Source organism: Salvelinus namaycush, chromosome 22 (genome assembly GCF_016432855.1).
Source record: "Salvelinus namaycush isolate Seneca chromosome 22, SaNama_1.0, whole genome shotgun sequence".
NCBI classification, from domain to species: domain Eukaryota; kingdom Metazoa; phylum Chordata; class Actinopteri; order Salmoniformes; family Salmonidae; genus Salvelinus; species Salvelinus namaycush.
Genome location: NC_052328.1, coordinates 9,267,240 through 9,275,346, shown reverse-complemented (window position 1 = coordinate 9,275,346; position 8,107 = coordinate 9,267,240).

Below are 8,107 nucleotides of genomic sequence, written 5' to 3'. Positions count from 1 at the left end.
ATGTTCTAACCAACCCTTCAGGCCTTGAGCCCTAACAGAGAAATAGTTATTCTTACACTTGGTCCTTTTTAAATAAAAGTCATGAATGCAACTATGAAATTGTTTTCTGTTCTACTTGTAGCCCTGGTTGTCCCGAAAATAAAATGGTAAAACAATTCACCGTGAGGAAAAATGTAAGGGCTGGATTAATGAAAGTCAGATAAATGAAATGTCGTTTTTTTTGCTAGAATCTCGGGACTGATAGAGTTTACACCCTTGGATTCGAGTGAGCATGGCTGGCCATATTTCTTACAGCAGTCCATTCCTTTTAAATCCATAAGGGGGAGTGAAAGCTAGAGAATCGCATTTAATCTTATATCTCAGTTGAAATGGGTGAAAATCTTAAATCCAGAGGTTAGTTCAACGGAGAAAAGTTGTTCCCTGTTAGTTGTAATTCTCTGTAGGGGAAATACATGTTTCTACTTGAGAATGTAAAAATAAGTAACAAAGCTCTTTGTGGGTTTATGTAGCCATAAAGAGGCTATACAATTATGTAGGCATAGGCTATGTAACAAAGGGTTCAATCATCTCTCAGTCCCATCCCCATTGAGTGTAGGTCTACTCGTTTGACCTTTGGATTCTACCTCTAAGAATGTGTAAAGAAGCTACGGTTGGTTTCATTTCGAATCTTACATTTTCATGCAACCAGTCCGTGTCCCTTCTTTAAGCGTCCTATTAACTATCCAAACCACAACAATCACCCTCGATAGACATATTTGCGTGATTTTGGATCTTAGGCCTATTTGATATATTATTGGTGGGCCAACTGTGATGTGTCTGAAATGCGTGTAGATTATGCTCCAAAGGGTAACCAAAATATGTTATATTATTTTGCCACCATGGAAGGAGGCTATTTGCAGTGATCTCTGCAAGGAATGCGCTAGAACTATTTCCTCTTGAGGTATTGAAATGCAGTTGTATTTGAAGCAAAGCCATGTAAAGTAGCTACATAGCCTAAATCAGAAAGGCAAAGGTGATGTATAAATACAAAACGAAAAAAGCTAAAAAGAAAATTCATCAAATATAGGGCTAATGTAGTTTTCAAGATTGTTTGATATATGCTGCAAATATAGGGCTGTCAAATGCATAAATATTATTCAGTTGCGTACACATCTGTAGCGGTTTTTTTCTTTCAAAAAAAGTTACCTTTATAGGGAACTGGGGTAAACTGTTTTTCATGTCAATTTAAAAGGACTCGGCTAATACCGTAGTCTGACAAATCAGGTGGGATATGTCGACACGCACTCACAGTCACACAAACACGCACACCTTTAGTTTCGTAAGTCACGGCCGATTAAAATGTGCAATATTAGGGCTATGATTATGACGATAGGGGAAGTTGTGTTGGCCAATATGTTTGCTTATTTTATTTCTTCCGCCAGAATTAGTTCGCAAAAGTGTAGCAGAGTGCAAATGTTATGATACAGCGTATTGGTTTTACGTGTAGGCTGTAGAAAATTTGATCATTCATAAGCTATAGGCCTACTTGTCCTACTTTACAAAGCTTATCATTCAGCAATATTTTACACGTGTATTTTTTCAATAGTCATTATGCAAAAATGTTGGCTCTAGAATAGTTTGGAGGAATTATTCTGCCTCAATAGCTATTTTCACCCGTTTCAATTTGATGAACATGGAAAAATATTACATTATTATATTAGCTTACTAGTTTACTATATTAGATATGTCAATGCATCGTAGCCCATGTTGTGACTTAATAATCGATGACTTTATTATTTTGGGGGAAATAGTTTGAAGGCTAGCCTAGGCATAATATGTGAAATGCTTCGTCTTTACACACAATTTTGATCATTAAATAGGCTAGGCCTATATCAGTGCCTTCAGAAAGTATTCACACCCCTTAACCTTTTCCACATTTCTCTGTGTTACAGCCTGCATTTAAAATGGATTAAATTGACATTTTTAACATGATTTTTTTGAATGACTATTTCATTTCTGTACCCCACACATACAATGATCTGTAAGATCCCTCAGCCAAGCAGTGGATTTCAAACAAAGATTCAACCAAAAAGACAAGGGAGGTTTTCCAATGCTTCACAGCAAAGAAGGGCACCTATTGGTAGATGGGTAAAAAGCTCAAAGCAAACGTTGAATGTTATCCCTTTGAGCATGGTGAAGTTATGAATTAGACTTTGGATGGCATATCAATACACCCAGTCCCTACAAAGATGCAGTTGCCGGAGAGGAACTAAACCGCTCAGGGATTTCACCAATGGTGACCAATGGTGACTTTACAACAGTTAAAGAGTTGAATGGCTGTGATAGGAGAAAACTGAAGATGGATCAACAGCATTGTAGTTACTCCACAATACTAACCTAACTGACAGAGAAGGACTCCTGTACAGAATATTCCAAAACACGCATCTTGTTTGCAATAAGGCACTTAAGTAATGCTGCAAAAAATGTGGCAAATCAATTAACTTTTTGTCCTGAATACAAAGTGTTACGTTTGGGGTAAATCCAACACAATACATTAGTGAGTACCACTCTCCATAGTTTCAAGCATAGTGGTGCATGCATCATGTTATGGGTATACTTGTAATCGGTAAGGACTGGGGAGTTTTTCCAGATAAAAAGATTATGGAATGGAGCCAAGCACAAAACCTGGTTCAGTTTGCTTTCCATCAGACACTGAGAGATTAATTCACCTTTGAGCAGGACAATAATCTCAAACATAAATCCAAATCTACAGTGAATGTTTCTGAGTGGCCGAGTTCCAGTTTTGACTTAAATCTGCTTAAAAATCTATGGCAAGACCTGAAAATGGTTCTCTAGCAATGACCAACAACCAATTTGACAGAGCTTGAAGAACTTTGAAAATAATAATGGGCAAATATTGCACAATCCAGATGTGGAAAGCTCTTAGAGAATTACCCAGAAAGACTCACAGCTGTAATTGCTGCCAAATGTGATGTTAGCATGTATTGTTTCAGGGGTTTGAATACTTATCTAATCAAGATATATTCGTGTTTTATTTTTCTTCATTTTTTGTTGTTGTTATACAAATGTTAGAAGTTTTCTTCCACTTTGACATTACAGAGTATTTTGTGTAGAAAGTTGACAAAAAAAATACATATAAATCAATTTGAATCTCACTTCGTAACACAACAAAATGTGGAAAAAGTCAAAGGGTGTGAATACTTTCTGAAAGCACTATACAAAGCGATGACAGAATATGTTTCTCGGTGAGTACAATTTCGAAGACACAGTTCAGCCATTTTTCTCACATTCTTGTTGTTTCCTGTAACTGAAATTAACACATTTAGAGTGTTAGTAAAGAATAGTTAGGCTGCAACTTTTTAATAACGGGTGTAAAAGCATACTAATAATTCCACCGCACTTTCACAAGATGACCACCGGAGGCCGGCAGCGCACCATCGCTGAATGTTGGTCAAAACCATAGAGAATGATAGAGGACTGTTGTTTGTGTCTGTCCGATTTTGGCGTCTGTGAGAGTACCTGCAGTGCCTTTGAGGCTATCTCGATTTTGAAGTAGTGAATTTCTTCTTCTATTACTTCTATGAGTTGGTAAACAAACTGAAAGGGTGCATACTGCCACCTGCAGTGTGTTGTTTGAACAGGTATGAAGCCAAGGTTGGCGATTTCACATCAACAGGGCTGTAGTCGAGCGGGTTGAGAACTTCAAGTTCCTCGGTGTCCACATCACTAAGGATCTATCATGGTCCACACACACCAACACAATTGTAAAGAGTGCGCAACAATGTCTTCTCCCCCTCAGGAGGCTGAAAATATTTGGCATGTGCCCTCAGATCCTGAAAAAGTTCTACACCATGCATCATTGAGAGCATCTTGACTGGCTGCATCACTGCTTGGTATGGCAACTGCTTGGCAACCAGCCATGAGGCTCTACATAGGGTAGTGCGTACAGTCCAGTACATCACTGGGGCCGAGCTCCCTGCCATCCAGGAAATTGTCAAAGACTCCAGCCACCCAAGTCATAGACTGTTCTGTCTGCTACTGCACAGCAAGCAGTACCGATGCACCAAGTCTGGAACCAACAGATTCCTGAACAGATTCTACCCCCAAGCCATAAGACTGTAAATAGTTAGTTAAATAGTGAACCAAATAGCTACCCGGGCCATCTGCATTGACCCTTTTTGCACTAACTTTTATTGACTCATCACATACGCTACTGCTACTGTTTATTATAGGTCCTTTTATTCCTAGTTATATGTACATATCTACCTCAATTACCTCGTACCCATGAACATCGACTCGGTACTGGTACCTGTGTATATAGCCAAGTTATCGTTGCTCATTTTGTATTTATTATTACTTTTATTATAACGTGTTTTACTTTTCTATGATATCTCTATTTTCTTTCTCTCTGCATTTTTGGGAAGGGCCGTAAGTAAGCATTTCACTGTTAGTCTACACCTGTTGTTCATGAAGCATGTGATGAATAAAATGTGATTTGATTTACTTCCACTTGACGTTATGGAATGTTTGCACACAAGTATAAATCATTGGATGATCCCCCTGATAACCCGGATGGAATTATGTGATCCTTCCTTAAACCTTAGGAAGTCCCACCCACTTGACTACTTAAAAATTGTGAAAGTAGTCAATGAGCGCTGCTCATGCTACAAAATAGGCTTTTGGGTACTAGAGTCCTCTATCTATCTCTATGGTCAAAACCAAGAAGTCGCACGATCCATGATGGTTTAGAACCATCCGTCATGGATGCTGTAAAAGAAAAACGTTGAGTTTTTCCAAAATAATCTAGGACTATACAAACAGATATGCAACGGAAATAAAAACCTCAACTAAAAGAAATCTACTAAAAAAATGTATGATAAACAAACGATTATCCGCGTAAGTACATATTTGCATTGACAAGGCTACCAGTAGGTGACGCAGTTTTGAACAGCTAGCCTACTAAGCCAACACCCATGAGAAACGCTCCTTCATCCCTGGTTCATTGAATGGATTCCAATAATAAACAATCCAAAGAATGAGACCAGTGTAATATAAGGGAATCTTGTTAGCTATATTGTTAACAATGTTTTTATTCATTTACATCTTAGCATCAATTCACTAAAGTAGGTCTAACTGAGTAGACCTACATTTATTCGTTGCTACGTACATAAGGGCATGTGGCCTATTGTTATTATTATGCTATTAATATCATAATTTCTGGAACAATAATACTGATGAACTGATAATAATAAGAATAATTGTTCTATTTTTTGTTATTATTTTATTATCACTAATATTCTGCCTTAGTGCTGAAGTAGATGCATTAGCCTACTGTTTATCAGTCTGTAACTGCAAAACGTCCGTTTCCTCATTGACTAATGCAGGCCATTATGATATATAGGCCATCTGATGCCTGGAGTATGCCAGACAGTGTGTTGCTGTTGGGCTACACAAAGAAGCAGCAAGCTGCACCGTGTACAGAAAAGGACAAGCAAGATAATAACAAAAAACAGAGACATCCCACTGACCCTTCCACCACTACAGTCACGGAGAGAGCAAGCAGCAGTAAGATTGGTCACTGCCATGCACCAACCTGACCACCCTCCACATGATCTCCTACCACAGAGAAAGGGAGACAGTATTGGCAGAGTCCTCTGAAACCAGAACCGACTGTCCAAAATCAACGCAAGGACAAAAAGGCTGGTCAATTCTACCACAGCCACAGCCATCAGACTTTGATTTTGTGATTTTTTTTAACTGTATTTTTTTCTAAGACATGGGACCTTATTAATTTAATGTAATATCTTGTGTTTTTAAAAATATTGTCTAAATGCCACTGTGCATTCTGCAAAATGTAGCCTTCTGGACTGCGAGTATGAATTAAATAAATCAATTCAGGCCTACAGCAGATAAAATGTCAATCATATGCACAGGACGTTTCGAAAGACATATGGGACCTTCTCAATTGAATGCAATATCTTGTGTTTTTTAACTATTGTCTAATTGTAACTGTGCATTCTACAAAATTCAGTATTGTGGACTGCGAGCGTGAATGAAATAAATCAAATCAAATCAGGCCTAAAGCAGGTCAAATGTAATTCATACGCACAGGACGTTTTCAAAGACACTGCACATAGAGGGAAATAGTGCATATTACTACGCAAGGAGACAACGGCCTACAATGGTGCAATGTTGCAATATCGATGTGCAACACAAATGCTTATTGGGGTTATCATTTATTAAAATAACACAATGCGTGCTGACTTCAGTTAAGTTTTCAGCATCCCAGTATTCAGGTACAAGCCATGGCTTGCTACCATGTTATCATTAGACCGACTTGGCACTATGGCCTACATGAGCTGTCCCGACGTCAAATTTGTTCAACTGAAGTCATCCTTCGATATCTTTCTTATATATTTTTAAGTAAATCTTAGATTTAATTCGCAAAAGTGTAACCTTGGCATAATATGAATAGACCTAATTAATAATCATAATCATCAACAACAACAAAAAATTGCTTTGTTGTTATTCATAATAATTTTACCATCGATGTAATGGGCTTGTAGTAATGCAGGACGGATTGGCCACGTAGATCTAATAAGCAGAAGAGGGCAAACAAAGTTAAACTGCAGAGACTCATAGCCCGGGCAGATTTGGACTCACACCCCATAGCATTTTCTTACAGCCTACTTGTGGGTTGAATCATATGTCCCCGAAGACGAGCATCATAATAATGACAGTGACTAAAAACCTACAGTTAAATGAAAGAAAAACATAGTTAACTTATTCCAACAGAGATCCTTTATTGGATTAAGAAAACCATCATGCGCATTTTCATGGAATTCAGCATTAGCAAAATAATGAAGATATCACTAAAACATGTAGGCCTATTGCGGTATATAATAGGCTATATGTTACAGGTGGATTTATTATTATGCTACAGACATTTCCGCTAAATGAATGATAAAATGAAAGGCATACCAAATACATTTCTAAACTCGTGCGTGTGTATAGGCCTGTGTCTTCCTATTCACTTTGTAAACCTCAAATTACAAATGATGAACCTTTCGTCAGTGAATGCTTGACTTGCATTGAGCAGGAATTAGCCTACGCAAAAAGTTGTGTGTAGGGTAATTTACGTAGGCCTAAATTAATGGGTCGTTTATATGTCAATACAACACACCAACTGCACTAAATATAGTGTGGATCCAATATCCATCGTCCCAATCTTCCGGCCAATAGAAATTGGGGAGCCTTCAACCCCTAACTAATCACAAACTGATAGGAGAAAATGAAAACACGGAGAGACGAGGCCAGGGTATGTAGTTGGGTATGCTGTAATTACCATAATAATGGAAAATATAAAATAAATATAAAGGGTACCCCTAAAATGTAAAATCGGTAAACCCCTATTTAAACAGAACTATGTGGTGGCTATTGGTAAACACACTCAGGTCAATGGTGTAGGCTACATTTTATACTAACAACGTATCACACTTATGTCAAAGAATGTTAAACCGACTCTTAGCCCCGTACTTCAACATAAAACTCAACACTGATAAACATAAAGGTCCCTTTAAGACCAACTGTCCCCAGGCCTTATCGGTAGACAAAAATGCAAACGTAAGTACCTTGAGCTTTTCTACTGGTTCAGCTGAGTAGCCTATGTAAAAATGTTCTGAAGATCTGGTTCTGAACGAATCCGTTCCGTTTTGCTCGAGTCCGCCTCTCCGTGCCTGTTCCTATTGACGCACTTAAAGACTCTTCCCTCAACCTTAAGGCGAGTAGCAGCGACCAATCACCATGCCATTACAGGCTTCAGAGGAAGCTGTTTATGTGACTCCGGCGCTAATTAGGCTCATGAACTAACAAATCGCTTGCACAACTGGTGAGGAACCGATCACATCCATGGATTGTCTGGCGCAGTTGACCACCTTTATGGCTATTTGTTGATTTATTGTTACTTTGGCTTCTATTCTTGCTGCACTCTTCGTTCCAAAGTTATTTATGCTGACAAACTTTCTCGGTGTGGAGTAGTAACCTATTTTTCTACGAAGAACGCCTGCACCTCTTAAACTCTATGCTGGGGAATCTTGACTATCAAACC